Source organism: Salmo salar, chromosome ssa03 (assembly GCF_905237065.1).
Source record: "Salmo salar chromosome ssa03, Ssal_v3.1, whole genome shotgun sequence".
In the NCBI taxonomy this organism is placed as follows: Eukaryota; Metazoa; Chordata; class Actinopteri; order Salmoniformes; family Salmonidae; genus Salmo; species Salmo salar.
The window spans coordinates 89,808,479-89,825,143 of record NC_059444.1 but is presented as its reverse complement, the minus strand read 5'-3'; the positions used below and the strand labels follow the sequence as shown (position 1 = coordinate 89,825,143).

General features: G+C 40.9%; 2 long non-coding RNA genes across 2 annotated transcripts; one reads left to right on the top strand and one right to left on the bottom strand.

The window, feature by feature from the left end:
* The first annotated feature begins 758 nt into the window (after positions 1-758).
* Positions 759-2,301, top strand: LOC106601486 (uncharacterized). The gene is made up of 3 exons (XR_001328018.2): positions 759-917; positions 1,021-1,076; positions 1,566-2,301. It is a non-coding gene; the product is annotated as an uncharacterized lncRNA (long non-coding RNA).
* Positions 2,302-11,587: 9,286 nt separating this feature from the next.
* LOC106601471 (uncharacterized) lies at positions 11,588-15,132 on the bottom strand. The gene is made up of 3 exons (XR_006769277.1): positions 15,097-15,132; positions 12,521-12,698; positions 11,588-12,116 (listed from the first exon to the last, which is right to left on the bottom strand). It is a non-coding gene; the product is annotated as an uncharacterized lncRNA (long non-coding RNA).
* Positions 15,133-16,665: the final 1,533 nt, after the last annotated feature.

Genomic DNA, 16,665 nt, shown 5'->3' with positions numbered 1-16,665 from the left:
CGCTAGCGTCCCACATTTCCCAGAGAGGTTAACCCAGAACTAATGTCTCACGTAATTGGTCAGATGCTCAATTTAATTTTGGGTTCATACGTGTTAGCAGGAGAGCTTAAGAGATGCTGTAACGAAGAGCTTCACCGTCTCTTTCAAGATGCGGGCCGAATGTCCCCTCCCCTTTCCAAAATTTGAAGGACGCCAACACCTGCGAAATCGTGATATGTCATAACCAGTGAGGAAAAACCTGAACTACTGCTGCTCATTATGATGTAGTATTTTGAGCCAAATCCATCAATTATTTGGTTTTAACTTCCACCCTAAATTAAATGAATGTCAATTTATACAGTTATCCCCATGTACAATAGAGTCTTTCTGGTGCCTTTTACAGCTTGTTTCTAGTCTAAAGCGTTGCAGAGTTATGCACCCTATGCATTTGTGGCTCAGTTGGTAGTCCATGGTGTTTGCAACGCCAGGGTTGTGGGCTCGATTCCCACGGGGCACCAGTACGAAAAAAAAAGAAAAAAGAAAAATGTATGAAATGTATGCATTCACTACTGTAAGTCGCTCTGGATAAGAGTGTCTGCTAAATGACTAAAATGTAAATGTATATGGGGAGGGTTTGGCCCATCATTATACATTTGTTCTTAACGGACTTTCCTAGTGAAATGAAGGTTAAATACATAACATTTTTATTAGGGTTTGGGGGGGCATTAGCCCCTCCCCCACCCCATTGCCACTCCACTAGAATTGACAAATATCCAACACATGGGCTAGTCCACCATCCAGATCAGAGCTGTAAATACAATCAAGGCTGTCTAATGGCAGAGTTGTTAGTTTGGCACTGTTGATCAGCACAGATTTGGATAAAAATGTCAAGACAGGAGAAGGAGCATACTGGAATCTGTTCTGGATGTTCAAAACTGGTGAGTTTTTCTGATGCTAGCCAGCATGCATTTGCACACTGCAGTGGACAATGTTCTGTTTACATGTGTATTTGCCCTCCTCTGACCTCCCTTCGCAAATCAGATCACGAATGCAATCTGCTGCTCTCTTCCCATCCACATTGACGGGCAACAGTGAAGGTAAAAAGCTTGAAGTGCCTTTGTGTACACATCACTGACAATCTGAAATGGTCCATCCACACAGATAATATAGTGAAGAAGGCTCAACAGCACCTCTTCAAACTCAGGAGGCTGAAGAAAATTGGCTTGGCCCCTAAGACCCTCACAAACCTTCACAGATGCAGATTACCCAGTTCATATATATATACTGTATTCTTGTCAAGGTCCTCCTACTCAACTATTTCTGTATATATACACACACAATCTTTTCACCTACATATTGTACAGATATTCTAAATATTCTATGCACATAGTGTCCATTGTGGTGGAAAATTACAAATTAGACAGTGCTATGCTGTTTTTTACTTGTCTATTAGTATATGATAGTGTTTTTTCACTCATACAAACTTGTCTTGGGTGACTTAGTCATATGTCTGGGTGTACAGATTAGAGCCGTTTGTTTGGGTGCGACCACAGCATGTGACATATACAATTTTTTACTATCTGCAGGAACTCAGCTGTGTGGAACCTTGAAGAAAGGAACAGAGAATGGTGTGATCTGTGGCAACTGCAGTTAGATGGTTGAGCCATCGTGTGATCAATGTCAGATATCTTAAATCTGCACAGACAAGCTAATCACCTTTTACCCACTGTTCCCCGCCTGTTTCCACACATCTACTAACTGCCGCGTAGATAATAAGGTTGTACTTTTCTATAAAAGTTCTATAAATGTATTGCAGGTATTCTAAGGTAGCAGCGTGACAAGTTGGTTTTGAACTGATGTAGCTAGCTAGCTATGTTTTGTGTACAAATGTAGGACTGGCATTTGGACGTCAACTAGCTATTGTTAGCTAGCGTTTGTGTCGATGTCAGCTGTTGTTGTCTGCTAGCTAGCTAATGGCTGAAGTTATTTGTGTAACAAAATTTCCATAAACAATTACAGCTAGCTACATTTATTTGCCTTTTTGTTAGCTAGCTAGCTTTCAGGTGACTTGTGTTAGCTAGCTAGCTACAGAGGCTAGGTGTTAGACTTTGGACAAGTAAGCTAATGTTAGCTAATAGAGCTGTATTGTTGCCAAGCCAAGTTCCTGACAAGCTTAGATAGAACTCAGAGATTTGGCTAAAAGAAATTAGCAATACCAGAAATACTACAAAAAGGTAGCACATCATTGATTCTTAATGGATGGAAATGTGCACGTGAGAGTGATAAATTATAAATGTAATAAAAAATGTGTCAATCTGAAAAGTCCAATGGAATCTTTATGGAAGCTATATGTATGACTCCCTGATAAAATAAAGGTAAAATATACATGGCCTTCCCTGTAGCTCAGTTGGTAGAGCATGGTGTTTGCAACGCATGGTGTTTGCAACGCCAGGGTTGTGGGTTCAATTCCCACAGGGGGCCAGCACAGGAAAAAAAAAAAGAAATAAAATGTATGCATTCACTACTGTAAGTCGCTCTGGACAAGAGTGTCTGCTAAATATGTAAATGTATATATACAGTGTTGTTTTAATCCAACACAAAAATTTGAGCATAATAGGCGCAGAAAATACTCCAAACTATAATATAATGGAATACAACACAACAAAATACTAAATAATAATTGTCCAAATGACATTTTTTGAAAGTGTGTAGGTGGTGAGATGAGTTTCTCACAGTTACTTCTCAAAAAGAGTAATCATTTGAAAAGAGGCAATTAACTAGCTGGACTAGCGCATCGTTGCCCATGAATTAAAGGCTAGTGAGCAAACATTTTAGCTAGGTAGCCTAGGACAACAAAAACTAAAAACATGTACTGTATGATGTTCATAGACCTTTCAGGGAACATGGAAGATGAGGATGGCATTGGCATTTCTCTACAAGTTGGGTGAGTCAACATGTTTTTTTCTACTTGCAAGCACACACAGAAATCAGTACCATGGACAAACACATATTTAGCTTAGGTTAAACAGACTAAATCATTTTTGGCATCTTTTAGTTGATTAGATGATGTTGAAGTGGTGATGGAATAGTGGAGGCAGCCCCTGTTTTTTGCGACTTGCGGTAACTCTAAATCAATAGTTGTTTAGTAGTCCATAAAAGTGGGAAACTTTAAGTAACTGTAGTGTACACATTTACTGTCTTTGTCACAGCGTTCAGATAAAGAACAGCTAGACCAGAGCAATCACACTTCCTTTTAAACATCAAAACTCTTTTTAAGTTGTGACAAATAAAAAGATCATGGATAATATTTTATCTGATCTATTAAAGTCAAGAAAACGTTCAACACCCTATCCACCAAGAATCCTTTTGTCTGTTATCGCCTATTTTTACCAGAGAGACACTTGGAACCCAAGTTTCCCTTCTTCTTCAATGAGGTTTGACGGCAGTTGGCATCCAATAAATGTTGCACTACCGCCACCTACTAGACTGGAGTATAACTCCCTTATACTTTGCTTAAATAATAATAATACAAAAATATAAAACTACCATCTAATGCTACACTCACTAAAAAAATAATAAATAAAAACCATACTCCACTATTTAAATATATTTAGTCCTACTTCAGGCCAACAGCCACTTAACACACCCTGTAACTCTTCTGATGTCAAATCTCGCACACCCAATACCTCTCTGTAGCTGCCACCACAACCTCTATTTTCTGCGACTTACATTCCATCCCAGCAGTACAGTTGATAATCAATGCTATTAATTCCAAAACTCCAATCTTACTGAAACATATATCACTTGTTGGTTTATCCCTTTGTGCTGGTAACAGATCTACTACTCACACCACTCCTCTCAGGATCTCTCCCCTTTGACTCATCTTCCTATATTTTCTTCACTGCCTCAGCATATGACAATGTCTGCACTACTCTAATCCTGGAAACCTCAACCTGTCTCTCGCGCACAGGACATTTCTGATCACCAGCCCCATGGGCACCCCTACAATTAACACATACCGCTACTTTCCCCAATGCTACACATTCCTTTCTTTCATGCCCTTCTGCACACTTCTCACACCTAGGAACCTCCCTCCTACACAGTGCTGCCACATGCCCATAAGCGTGACACCTGTAACAACGTAATGTATTCGGCACAAAAGCTCATACAGGATAACTTACAGATGAAGTCAAAGTTTACATACACCTTAGCCAACTACAATTAAACTCAGTTTTCCACAATTCCTGACATTTAATCCTAGTAAAGATTCCCTGTTTTAGGTGTTAGGATCACCTCTTTATTTTAACCTCTCTGGTGTCATTAGCCTCCCACCTCGACAACAGCCAGTGAAATTGCAAGGCGCCAAATTCAAACAACAGAAATCCCATAATTAAAATTCCTCAAACATACAAGTATTATACACCATTTTAAAGATAAACTTCTTGTTAATCCAACCACAGTGTCCGATTTCAATTAGGCTTTACGGTGAAAGCACACCATGCGATTGTGTTAGGACAGTGCCTAGCCACAAGAAACCATACAGACATTTTCCAGCGGAGGACTCATAAAAGTCAGAAATAGCGATGAAATGAATCACTAACCTTTGATCTTCATCTGGTGGCACTCCCAGGACTTCATGTTACACAATAAATGTTTGTTTTGTTCGATATTGTCCCTCTTTATGTCCAAAAATCTCACTTTTGTTGGTGCGTTTAGTTCAGTAATCCAAAAGGCACAAAGCGCGCTCTCAAAAGTCTAAAAAAGTACAATAAAAGTTCGTAGAAACATGTCAAACGATGTTTAAAATCAATCCTCAGGTTGTTTTTGTCATAAATAATCAATAATATTTCAACCGGACAAAAGCTTCATCAATAGAAAAGGAGAAATAAGAAAGGTGCGCTCCCGATCATGCGCTGGACTCATGTCTGGAAATTTCCACTGTCCACTCATTGAAAGTTCTGTATCTCCCTCATTTTTCAGAGTAAAAGCCTGAAACAATGCCTAAAGACTGGCCACATGTAGAAGAAGCCATAGAGATCGTGAACTGGGTCCTAAGTCTCTGTATGGTGGATAGGCTTTCAATGGAAAAACAGCCTTTCAAAAATAATAGTACTTCCTGGATGGATTTTCCTCAGGTTTTCGCCTGTCATATCAGTTCTGTTATACTCACAGACATTATTTTAACAGTTTTGGAAATTTTAGAGTGTTTTCTATCCAAATATGCATATCCTAGCTTCTGGGCCTGAGTATCAGGCAGTTTAATTTGGGCACGCTTTTCATCCAAAATTCCGAATGCTGCCCCCTACCCTAGTGAAGTTAAGAATGTGAAATGTCAGAATAATAGTAGAGAGAATTATTTATTTCAGCTTTTATTTCTTTCATCACATTCCCAGTGGGTCAGAAGTTTACATAAACTCAATTAGTATTTGGTAGCATTGCTTTTAAATTGTTTAACTTGGGTCAAACCTTTTGGGTAGCCTTCCACAAGCTTCCCACAATAAGTTGGGTGAATTTTGGCCCATTCCTCCTGACAGAGCTGGTGTAACTGAGTCTGGTTTGTAGGCCTCCTTGCTTGTGCACGCTTTTTCAGTTCTGCCCACAAATTTTCTATAGGATTGAGGTCAGGGCTTTGTGATTGCCACTCCAATACCTTGACTTTGTTGTCCTTAAGCTATTTTGCCACAACTTTGGACGTATGCTTGGGGTCATTGTCCATTTGGAAGACCCATTTGCGACCAAGCTTTAACTTCCTGACTGATGTCTTGAGATGTTGCTTCAATATATCCACATAATTTTCCTTCCTCGTGATGCGATCTATTTTATGAAGTGCACCAGTCCCTCCTGCAGAAAAGCACCCCCATAACATGATGCTGCCACCCCCATGCTTCACGGTTGGGATGGTGTTTTTCGGCTTGCAAGCCTCCCCCTTTTTCCTCCAAACATAACGATTGTCATTATGGCCAAACAGTTCTATTTTGGTTTCATCAGACAAGAGGACATTTCTCCAAAAAGTACAATCTTTGTCCTCATGTGCAGTTGCAATCCGTAGTCTGGCTTTTTTATGGCGGTTTTGGAGCAGTGGCTTCTTCCTTGCTGAGCGGCCTTTCAGGTTATGTCGATATAGGACTCGTTTTACTGTGGATATAGATACTTTTGTACCCGTTTCCTCCAGCAACTTCACGAGGTCCTTTGCTGTTGTTCTGGGATTGATTTGCACTTTTCACACCAAAGTATGTTCATCTCTAGGAGACAGAACGCGTCTCCTTCCTGAGCGGTATGACAGCTGCGTGGTCCCATGGTGTTTATACTTGCATACTATTGTTTGTACAGATGAACATGGTACCTTCAGGCATTTGGAAATTGCTCCCAAGGATGAACCAGACCTGTGGAGGTCTACAATTTTTTTTCTGAGGTCTTGGCTGATTTCTTTTGATTTTCCCATGATGTCAAGCAAAGAGGCACTGAGTTTGAAGGTAGGCCTTGAAATACATCCACAGGTACACCTCCAATTGACTCAAATGATGTCAATTAGCCTATCAGAAGCTTCTAAAGCCATGGCATAATTTTCTGGAATTTTCCAATCTGTTTAAAGGCACAATTAACTTAGTGTATGTAAACTTCTGACCTACTAGACTTGTGATACAGTGAATTGTAAGTGAAATAATCTGTCTGTAAACAATTGTTGGAAAAATGACTTGTGTCATGCACAAAGTAGATGTCCTAACTGACTTGCCAAAACTATATTTTGTTAACAACAAATTTGTGGAGTGGTTGAAAAACGAGTTTTAATGACTCCAACCTAAGTGTATGTAACCTTCCGACTTCAACTGTATATATCCTAACATCACTTTAGAAGGTTCTCTTCGAGAGTCCAGATATTTTTATTGGCTGAGGCCCAGTAAGGTTAGCCTCGTAAATACCAGACTGAATAGCGCTGCGCTAGATTTGTGTGTGTCGGTTTGGTGGAGGGTGGTGGGCATTAACATCAGTAAAGTAACACATAAAACATTGATTTCAGTGTTATTACATGATCGGTTGAAGTTATTACTTTATTGATCACAAAAGTTGTTATTCACCTGATAATGTAATTTATTACTTTAAATGGAAAAAGTTATACTATAACAATTCAACATTTTATCATATTAACCAACAAGATATTACATTTACTGGTTTTATTACATAAATCTAAAAGTTATTACATTAACCGTTGTTACAAGACACAACATGCATAGTTCATGCCTGGACCTCATGGATATTATTATCCAAAGTAATATTGATTAGTTTTCGGAACATAAATCAATTTAGATTTGTTTATTATAATAATACAAATATAACATTGAAGTGATATATTCATGTTTAGAATACAATGTATTGAATTTATTGATCAATTGAATACATGAATATACACCTATTGTTGAAACATTATTCCTCGTGACATTTAATAACAATAGTATCATGAGTATATGAAAGATACAATTATCAACATCCCCCTCACTCACACAGGTTCACTGTGACATTCTATGATAACATTTATCCATTTAGATCCCAATGTGTGATATTACATAGACACAGGGGAGACCTGATCCTAGATCAGAACTGCATTTTATGCTCCACAGAGGTTACCATAGTGATCAGACTAAGTCAACTGTTTAAGAATGGGAGATGGATATGACTGTTCACTAGATGTTTTCTACTGATCCTTTATTTATGGATCTGGAACGGTCCGGATAGGAGGGAGATGAAATATGTCATGCTTGTGCTTTCTGGTGTTTTCTCATTGGCCCTAAATGAACAAAGCTCTTCCCACATACAGTACCAGTCAAAGGTTTGGACACACCTCCCCATTCAAGGTTTACATTTTTTTTTTTTTTTACTATTTTCTACATTGTAGAATAATAGAGAATCAAATCAAACTTGATTTGTCACATGCGCCGAAAACAAGTGCAGACCTTGCCATCAAATGCTTACTTACAAGCCCTTAACCAACAGTTCAGTTCAAGAAGAGTTAAGAAAATATTTACCAAATGAACTAAAATAAAAATGTATAAAAAGTAACACAATAACATAACAATAACGAGGCTATATAAAGGGGGTACCGGTACCGAGTCAGTGTGGTGGGTACAGGTTAGAGGTAATTTGTACACGTAGGTAGGGGTGAAGTGACTATGCATAGATAATAAACAGCGAGTAGCAGCAGTGTACAAAACAAATGAGAGGGGGGGGTCAATGTAATAGTCCGGTGGCCATTTGATTAATTGTTCAGCAGCCTTACGGCTTGGGAGTAGAAGCTGTTAAGGAGCCTTTTGGAGTCTGAGGACCCATGCCAAATCTTTTTAGTCTCATGAGGGGGAATAGGATTTGTCGTGCCCTCTTCACAACTGTCTTGGTGTGTTTGGGCCATGATAGATCGTTGGTGATGTGGACACCAAGGAACTTGAAACTCTCAATCCGCTCCACTACAGCCCCGTTGATGTTAATGGGCGCCTGTTCGGCCCTCCTTTTCCTGTAGTCCACGATCAGCTACTTTGTCTTGCTCACATTGTGGGAGAAGTTGTTGTCCTGGCACCACACTGCCAGTTCTCTGACCTCCTCCCTATAGGCTGTCTCATCGTTGATCATGACTACCACTGTTGTGTCGTCAGCAAACTTAATGATGGTGTTGGAGTCGTGTTTGGCCACGCAGTCGTGGAAGAACAGGGAGTACAGGAGGGGACTAAGTACACACCCCTGAGGGGCCCCTGTGTTGAGGATCAGCGTGGCGGATGTGTTGTTGCCTACCCTTACCACCTGGGGTTAGCACATCAGGAAGTCCAGGATCCAGTTGCAAAGGGAGGTGTTTAGTCCCAGGGTCCTTAGCTTAGTAATGAACTTCATCGGCACTATGGTGTTGAACGCTGAGCTGTAGTCAATGAACAGCATTCTCACACAGGTGTTCCTTTTGTCCAGGTGGGAAAAGGCAGTGTGGAGTACAATTGAGATTGCATCATCTGTGGATCTGTTGGGACGATATGCGAATTGGAGTGGGTCTAGGCTATCTGGGAGGATGCTGTTGATGTGAGCCATGACCAGCCTTTCAAAGCACTTCATGGCTACCGACGTGAGTGCAACGGGGTGGTAATCATTTAGGCAGGTTACCTTTGCTTCCTTGGGCACAGGGACTATGGTGGTCTGCTTGAAACATGTAGGTATTACAGACTCAGTCAGGGAGAGGATGAAAATGTCAGTGAAGACACTTGCCAGTTGGTCCACGCATGCTTTGAGTACACGTCCTGGTAATTCATCTGGCCCCGCGGCTTTGTGAATGTTGGCCTGTTTTAACCTCTCTAGGGTAGGTGGCACCAAATCGTCCCACCTACGTAACAGCCAGTGGAATCCTGTGGCGCATTATTCAAATACCTTAGAAATGCTATTACTTCAATTTCTCAAACATATGACTATTTTACAGCATTTTAAAGACAAGACTCTCGTTAATCTAACCACACTGTCCGATTTCAAAAAGGCTTTACAACGAAAGCAAAACATTAGATTACGTCAGCAGAGTACCCAGCCAGAAATAATCAGACACCCATTTTTCAAGCTAGCATATAATGTCACAAAAACCCAGAAGACAGCTAAATGCAGCACTAACCTTTGATGATCTTCATCAGATGACACACCTAGGACATTATGTTATACAATACATGCATGTTTTGTTCAATCAAGTTCATATTTATATCAAAAAACAGCTTTTTACATTAGCATGTGACGTTCAGAACTAGCATACCCCCTGCAAAGTTCCGGCGAATTTACTAACAATTTACTAAATTACTCCCGATAAACGTTCACAAAAAGCATAACAATTATTTTAAGAATTATAGATACAGAACTCCTCTATGCACTCGATATGTCCGATTTTAAAATAGCTTTTCGGTGAAAGCACATTTTGCAATATACTCAGTAGATAGCCCGGCATCACAGGGCTAGCTATTTAGACACCCAGCAAGTTTAGCACTCACCAAAGTCAGATTTACTATAACAAAAATGTTATTACCTTTGGTGTTCTTCGTCAGAATGCACTCCCAGGACTTCTACTTCAATAACAAATGTTGGTTTGGTTCAAAATAATCCATAGTTATATCCAAATAGCGGCGTTTTGTTCGTGCGTTCAAGACACTATCCGAAAGGGTAAATAAGGGTTACGAGCATGGCGCATTTCGTGACAAAAAAATTCGAAATATTCCATTACCGTACTTCGAAGCATGTCAACCGCTGTTTAAAATCCATTTTTATGCAATTTTTCTCGTAAAAAAGCGATAATATTCCGACCGGGAATCTGCGTTTAGGTAAACAGACGAAAGAAAATAAAGCATGGGGTCAACTCGGGCACGCGCCTAAGCCCATAGTACTCTGATCGGCCACTTGCCAAAAGCGATAATGTGTTTCAGCCAGGCATGTAAAACGTCAGCCATCCTCTTCGGCGCCATCTTAACAAGAAGACATCAAAACTATGAAATAACACATATAGAATCATGTAGTAACCAAAAAAAGTGTTAAACAAATCAAAACATATTTTAGATTCTTCAAAGTAGCAACCCTTTGTCTTGATGAAAGCTTTGCACACTCTTGGCATTCTCTCAACCAGGTTCATGAGGTAGTCACCTGGATGCGTTTGAGCCAATCAGTTGTGTTGTGACAAGGTAGGGGTGGTATTCGGAAGATGACCAAGTCCATATTATGGCAAGAACAGCTCAAATAAGAAAAGTGTATAGTCATTCGGAAAAACCATCAAGCACTATGATGAGCGCTCTCATGAGGACCGCCACAGGAAGTCCCAGAGTGACGTCTGCTGCAGAGTATAAGCTCATTAGTTACCAGCCTCAGAAATTATAGCCCAAATAAATGCTTCACAGCGTTCAAGTAACAGACACATCTTAACATCAACTGTTTTTGTATTTTTTATTTAAACCTTTAATTTAACCTTCTCTGTTCAGAGGAGACTGCGTGAAATCAGGCCTTCATGGTTGAAATGCTGCAAAGAAACCACTAATAAAGGACACCAATTGGATGAACAGACTTGCTTGGGCCAAGAAACACGAGCAATGGACATTAGACCAGTTGAAATCAATCAATTTCAGATTTAAGTTTTTGCGAACTTTCAAAGTTCTTGAAATATTCCATATTGACTGACCATGTCTTAAAGTAATGTACTGTTGTTTCTCTTTGCTTATTTGAGCTGTTCTTGCCCTAATATGGACTTGGTCTTTTACCAAATAGGGACATCTTCTGAATACCTCCCCTACCTTGTTACAACACAACTGATTGGCTCAAAGGCCTTAAGAAGGAAAGAAATACCACAAATTAACTTCTAACAAGGCACACCTGTTAATTGAAATGCATTCCAGGTAACTACCTCATGAAGCTGGTTGAGAGAATGCCAAGAGTGTGCAAAGCTGTCATCAAGGCAAAGGGTGGCTACTTTGAAGAATCTTAAATATAAAATATATTTTGAATTATTTAACACTTTTCTTGGTTACTACATGATTCCATATGTGTTACGTCAATAGTTTTTATGTCTTCACTATTATTCTACAATGTAGAAAATACAAAAAAATTAAGAAAAACCCTGGAATGTGTAGGTGTGTCCAAACTTTTGACTGGTACTGTATGTCTATTTAATGTTTCTCTCCAGTGTGTGTTAGCTGGTGTGTTTTCAGGTTTAATGATTGACTGAAGCTCTTTCCACAATGATCACAGCTGTAAGGCTTCACTCCAGTTTGTGTTAGCTGGTGTGTAGTCAGGTTGCTTGACTGATTGAAGCTCTTTCCACAATCAAGGCAAGGGTAAGGCCTCTCCCCTGCATGAATTTGCAGGCGAGATTGGAAGGCGTTAGAAGCAGTGAAACTCTTCCCGCACTGAGAGCAGCAGTACGGTTTCTCTCGGGGGTGAATCCACTGGTGAATAATGAAGTCACTCCTGCTAGTGAAACTCTTCCCACAGTCAGAGCAGCAGTGTTGAGGTTTCTTCCCTATACGTCTCTGCTGGTGTTTCTTGGGGTGTTCTGATCTATAGAGACACTTCTCTGTCTCGTCAGCAACAATGTTGTTGAGGCTCCGCAGATGACATGCCCCTCCAACTGAGAGAATGGTTAGTGCTGTCCCCTGTGAAACAAAGACATTGAATAACTATGTTTTGGAAATATAGGTCCATAAACAAATACTATATATATTTTTTAAATGTGTTATTTAGCAGACTCTCTTCTCCAGCGCAACTTACAGGAGCAATCAGGGTTAAGTACCTTGCTCAAGGGCACAGACAGATTTTTCATCTAGTCAGCTCAGAGATTCATACCAGCAACCTTTATTAGTGGCTCAACGCTCTTAACCACTAACCTACCTGCTGCCCTTATCAATATACACTTAGTTTATTAAGTACACTCCCCTCCGTTCACAAAACTGGATCGACAATTTGCTGGCCACTGAGTGTATGTTTACTGCTTATCAACCAATTAACAGAAGTTGGAGAAGCAAATTGTAGTCTAATCCACACACCCCATTGTTCTTACTTGATGAATTCAAATCTCCCTCCTCGTGTCCTTCTCTCACAGTTCCACTCTGCCCTGGTGTTTTCCTGCAGTTGACCAGCCGCACTGACACCCTCTTCAGACCCAGCAGTAAGGTGCTACCAGGAGAGTTGTGACCAGGGGACTCCGGCAGGGTGGAGGGGGACGGGCTAGCTCTGTCCTGGTGACCACAGGAAGTATTGTACATAGAATATCATTAGACCAAACATTTGATTACTTTAGTCTAAATCTCTGATTGATTGGTGCATACTTGTAATATCACATTTCTCCTGAAGTGTGTCACTGATCACTACTTTCCACAACATTTTCAATCTCTTTGCCAAATCTTTCAGACGGAAGTGGTATATATATTTTTTTACAAATGTCAAAACTGACAAGGTTTTCACACACTGTTGCTGGTATTTTGGCCCATTCCTCCATGCAGATATCCTCTAGAGCAGTGATGTTTTGGGGCTGTCGCTGGGCAACACAGACTTTCAACTCCCTCCAAAGATTTTCTATGGGGTTGAGATCTGGAGACTGGCTAGGCCACTCCAGGACCTTGAAATGCTTCTTACGAAGCCACTCCTTCGTTGCCCGGGCGGTGTGTTTGGGATCATTGTCATGCTGAAAGACCCAGCCACGTTTCATCTTCAATGCCCTTGCTGATGGAAGGAGGTTTTTCACTCAAAATCTCACGATACATGCCCCCATTCATTCTTTCCTTTACACGGATCAGTCGTCCTGGTCCCTTTGCAGAAAAACAGCCCCAAAGCATGATGTTTCCACCCCCATGCTTCACAGTGGTATGGTGTTCTTTGGATGCAACTCAGCATTCTTTGTCCTCCAAACACGACGAGTTTAGTTTTTACCAAAAAGTTAGATTTTGGTTTCATCTGACCATATGACATTCTCCCAATCCTCTTCTGGATAATCCAAATGCTCTCTAGCAAACTTCAGACGGGCCTGGACACGTCTGGCACTGCAGGATTTGAGTCCCTGGCGGCGTAGTGTGTTACTGATGGTAGGCTTTGTTACTTTGGTCCCAGCTCTCTGCAGGTCATTCACTAGGTCCCCCGTGTGCTTCTGGGATTTTTGCTCACCGTTCTTGTGATCATTTTGACCCCACGGGGTGAGATCTTGCGTGGAGCCCCAGATCGAGGGAGATTATCAGTGGTCTTGTATGTCTTCCATTTCCTAATAATTGCTCCCACAGTTGATTTCTTCAAACCAAGCTGCTTACCTATTGCAGATTCAGTCTTCCTAGCCTGGTGCAGGTCTACAATTTTGTTTCTGGTGTCCTTTGACAGCTCTTTGGTCTTGGCCATAGTGGAGTTTGGAGTGTGACTGTTTGAGGTTGTGGACAAGTGTCTTTTATACTGATAACAAGTTCAAACAGGTGCCATTAATACAGGTAACGAGTGGAGGACAGAGGAGCCTCTTAAAGAAGAAGTTACAGGTCTGTGAGAGCCAGGAATCTTGCTTGTTTGTAGGTGACCAAATACTTATTTTCCACCATAATTTGCAAATAAATTCATAAAAAATCCTGCTGGATTTTTTTCCCTCATTTTGTCTGTCATAGTTGACGTGTACCTATGATGAAAATTACAGGCCTCTCATCTTTTTAAGTGGGAGAACTTGCACAATTGGTGGCTGACTAAATACTTTTTTAGCCCCACTGTAGATATATAAAATACACAATTTAAGTGATAAAGTTTTGTTTAGAAGATAATGGATTGAATGTATTGATAAATTGAATCCATCAATATACACCTATTGTTGAAACATTATTCTACATAATGACGTTTAATAATAATAGTATTATGAGTGTATGAAAGAAGATACAATTTAACCCCCCACCCCCACACACACACAGGATCACTATGACATTTTCTATCAACGATAAGATTTATCCATTTAGACCTGATCCTAGATCAGAGCTGAATATTATGCTCTACAGAGGTTACCATGGTGATCAGACTAAGTCAACTGTTTAACAATAGGAGATGGATATGACTGTTCACTAGATGTTTTCTATTGGTTCTTTTTTAGGGATCTGGAACCGGGGGAGGATAGGAGGGAGATGAAATATGGCACATTTTTGTTTTCTGGACCTAAATGAGCAAAGCTCTTTCCACATAGACAGACATAGGGTTTCTCTCTAGTGTGAAATCAGGGTCCCTGACTGATTGAAGCTCTTCCCACACTGATCACAGCTATAAGGCTTCTCTCCTGTGTGTGTTAGTTGGTGTGTTGTCAGGTTGATTGACTGACTGAAGCTCTTCCAACACTGATCATAGCTATAAGGCTTCTCTCCTGTGTGTATTCGCTGGTGTCTAGTTAGTTTTTCTGATACAGCAAAGCTCTTCCCACACTGACCACAGTTATAAGGCTTACCTGCCGCCCTACCTGCCGCCCTTATCAATATACACTCAGTGGCCAGTTTATTAGGTACAACCCCCCATTCACGAAACTGGATCGACATTTTACTGGCTACTGAGTGTATACTGTTAATCAATCAATTAACAGAAGTTGCAGAAGCAGATTGTAGTCTCATCCACACACCCCATTGTTCTTACTTGATGAAATCAAATCTCCCTCCTCCTCGTGCCCCCCCTCTCACAGTTCCACTCTGCCCTGGTGTTTTCCTGCAGTCGACCAGCAGCACAGACACCCTCTTCAGACCCAGCAGTAAGGTGCTACCAGGAGAGTTGTGACCAGGGGACTCCGGCAGAGTGGAGGGGGACGGGCTGGCTCTGTCCTGGTGACCACAGGAAGTATTGTACATAGAATATCATTAGACCAAGCATTTGATTAATTTCGTCTAAATCTCTGATCAGTGCATCCTTATAATACCTCCTTTCTCCTGAAGTGTATAATTGTTCACTACATTCCACAAATGTCTATTTATTTTTTAAATGACTGGCAAATTTTTCAGATCTAAAAACCACTTCTAATGCCCCCTGTCTTATGTTCAGAAGCTTTGATTGAGCATTCATTGGAGTTGAACACATCTTTAACCTCGGAGTTAATCTTGGTTAACCCAGAACTAATGTCTCACGTATTTGGTCAGCCGCTCTATTTAGTTCTGGGTTCATACAGTGAGGGAAAAAAGTATTTGATCCCCTGCTGATTTTGTACGTTTGCCCACTAACAAAGAAATTATCAGTCTATCATTTTAATTGTAGGTTTATTTGAACAGTGAAAGACAGAATAACAACAAAAAAATCCAGAAAACGCATGTTAAAAATGTTATAAATTGATTTGCATTTTAATGAGGGAGCAGGTTGAGAGCTTCAAGTTCTTTGGCATCCACATCACCAACAAACTAACATGGTCCAAACACACCAAGACAGTCATGAAGAGGGCACGACAAAGCCTATTCCCCCTCAGGAAACTAAAAAGATGTGGCATGGGTCCTGAGATCCTCAAAAGGGTCTACAGCTGCAACATTGAGAGCATTCTGACCGGTTGCATCACTGCCTGGCACGGCAATTGCTCGGCCTCCGACCGCAAGGCACTACAGAGGGTAGTGCGTACGGCCCAGTACATCACTGGGGCTAAGCTGCCTGCCATCCAGGACCTCTACACCAGGCGGTGTCAGAGGAAGGCCCTAAAAATTGTCAAAGACCCCAGCCTCCCCAGTCATAGACTGTTCTCTCTACTACCGCATGGCAAGCGGTACTGGAGTGCCAAGTCTAGGACAAAAAGGCTTCTCAACAGTTTTTACCCCCAAGCCATAAGACTCCTGAACAGGTAATCAAATGGCTACCGGTACTATTTGCATTGTGTGCCCCCCCCCCCAACCCCTCTTTTATGCTGCTGCTACTCTGTTTATCATATATGCATAGTCACTTTAACTATACATTCATGTACGTACTACCTCAATTGGCCCGACCAACCAGTGCTCCCGCACATTGGCTAACCAGGCTATCTGCATTGTGTCCCACCACCTGCCAACCCCTCTTTCACGCTACTGCTAAATATGTGTATGCGACCAAAACAATTTGATGATTAGAATGTGTGTTAGTGTACTAGTACAAGGGCATAGGATTGTGTGTGTGGGTTTGCAAGTGGTGGAGGGTGATATGTGCATTAACATTAGTGTAGTAACATAAAACATTAGTTTAGGTGTTATTACATGATCG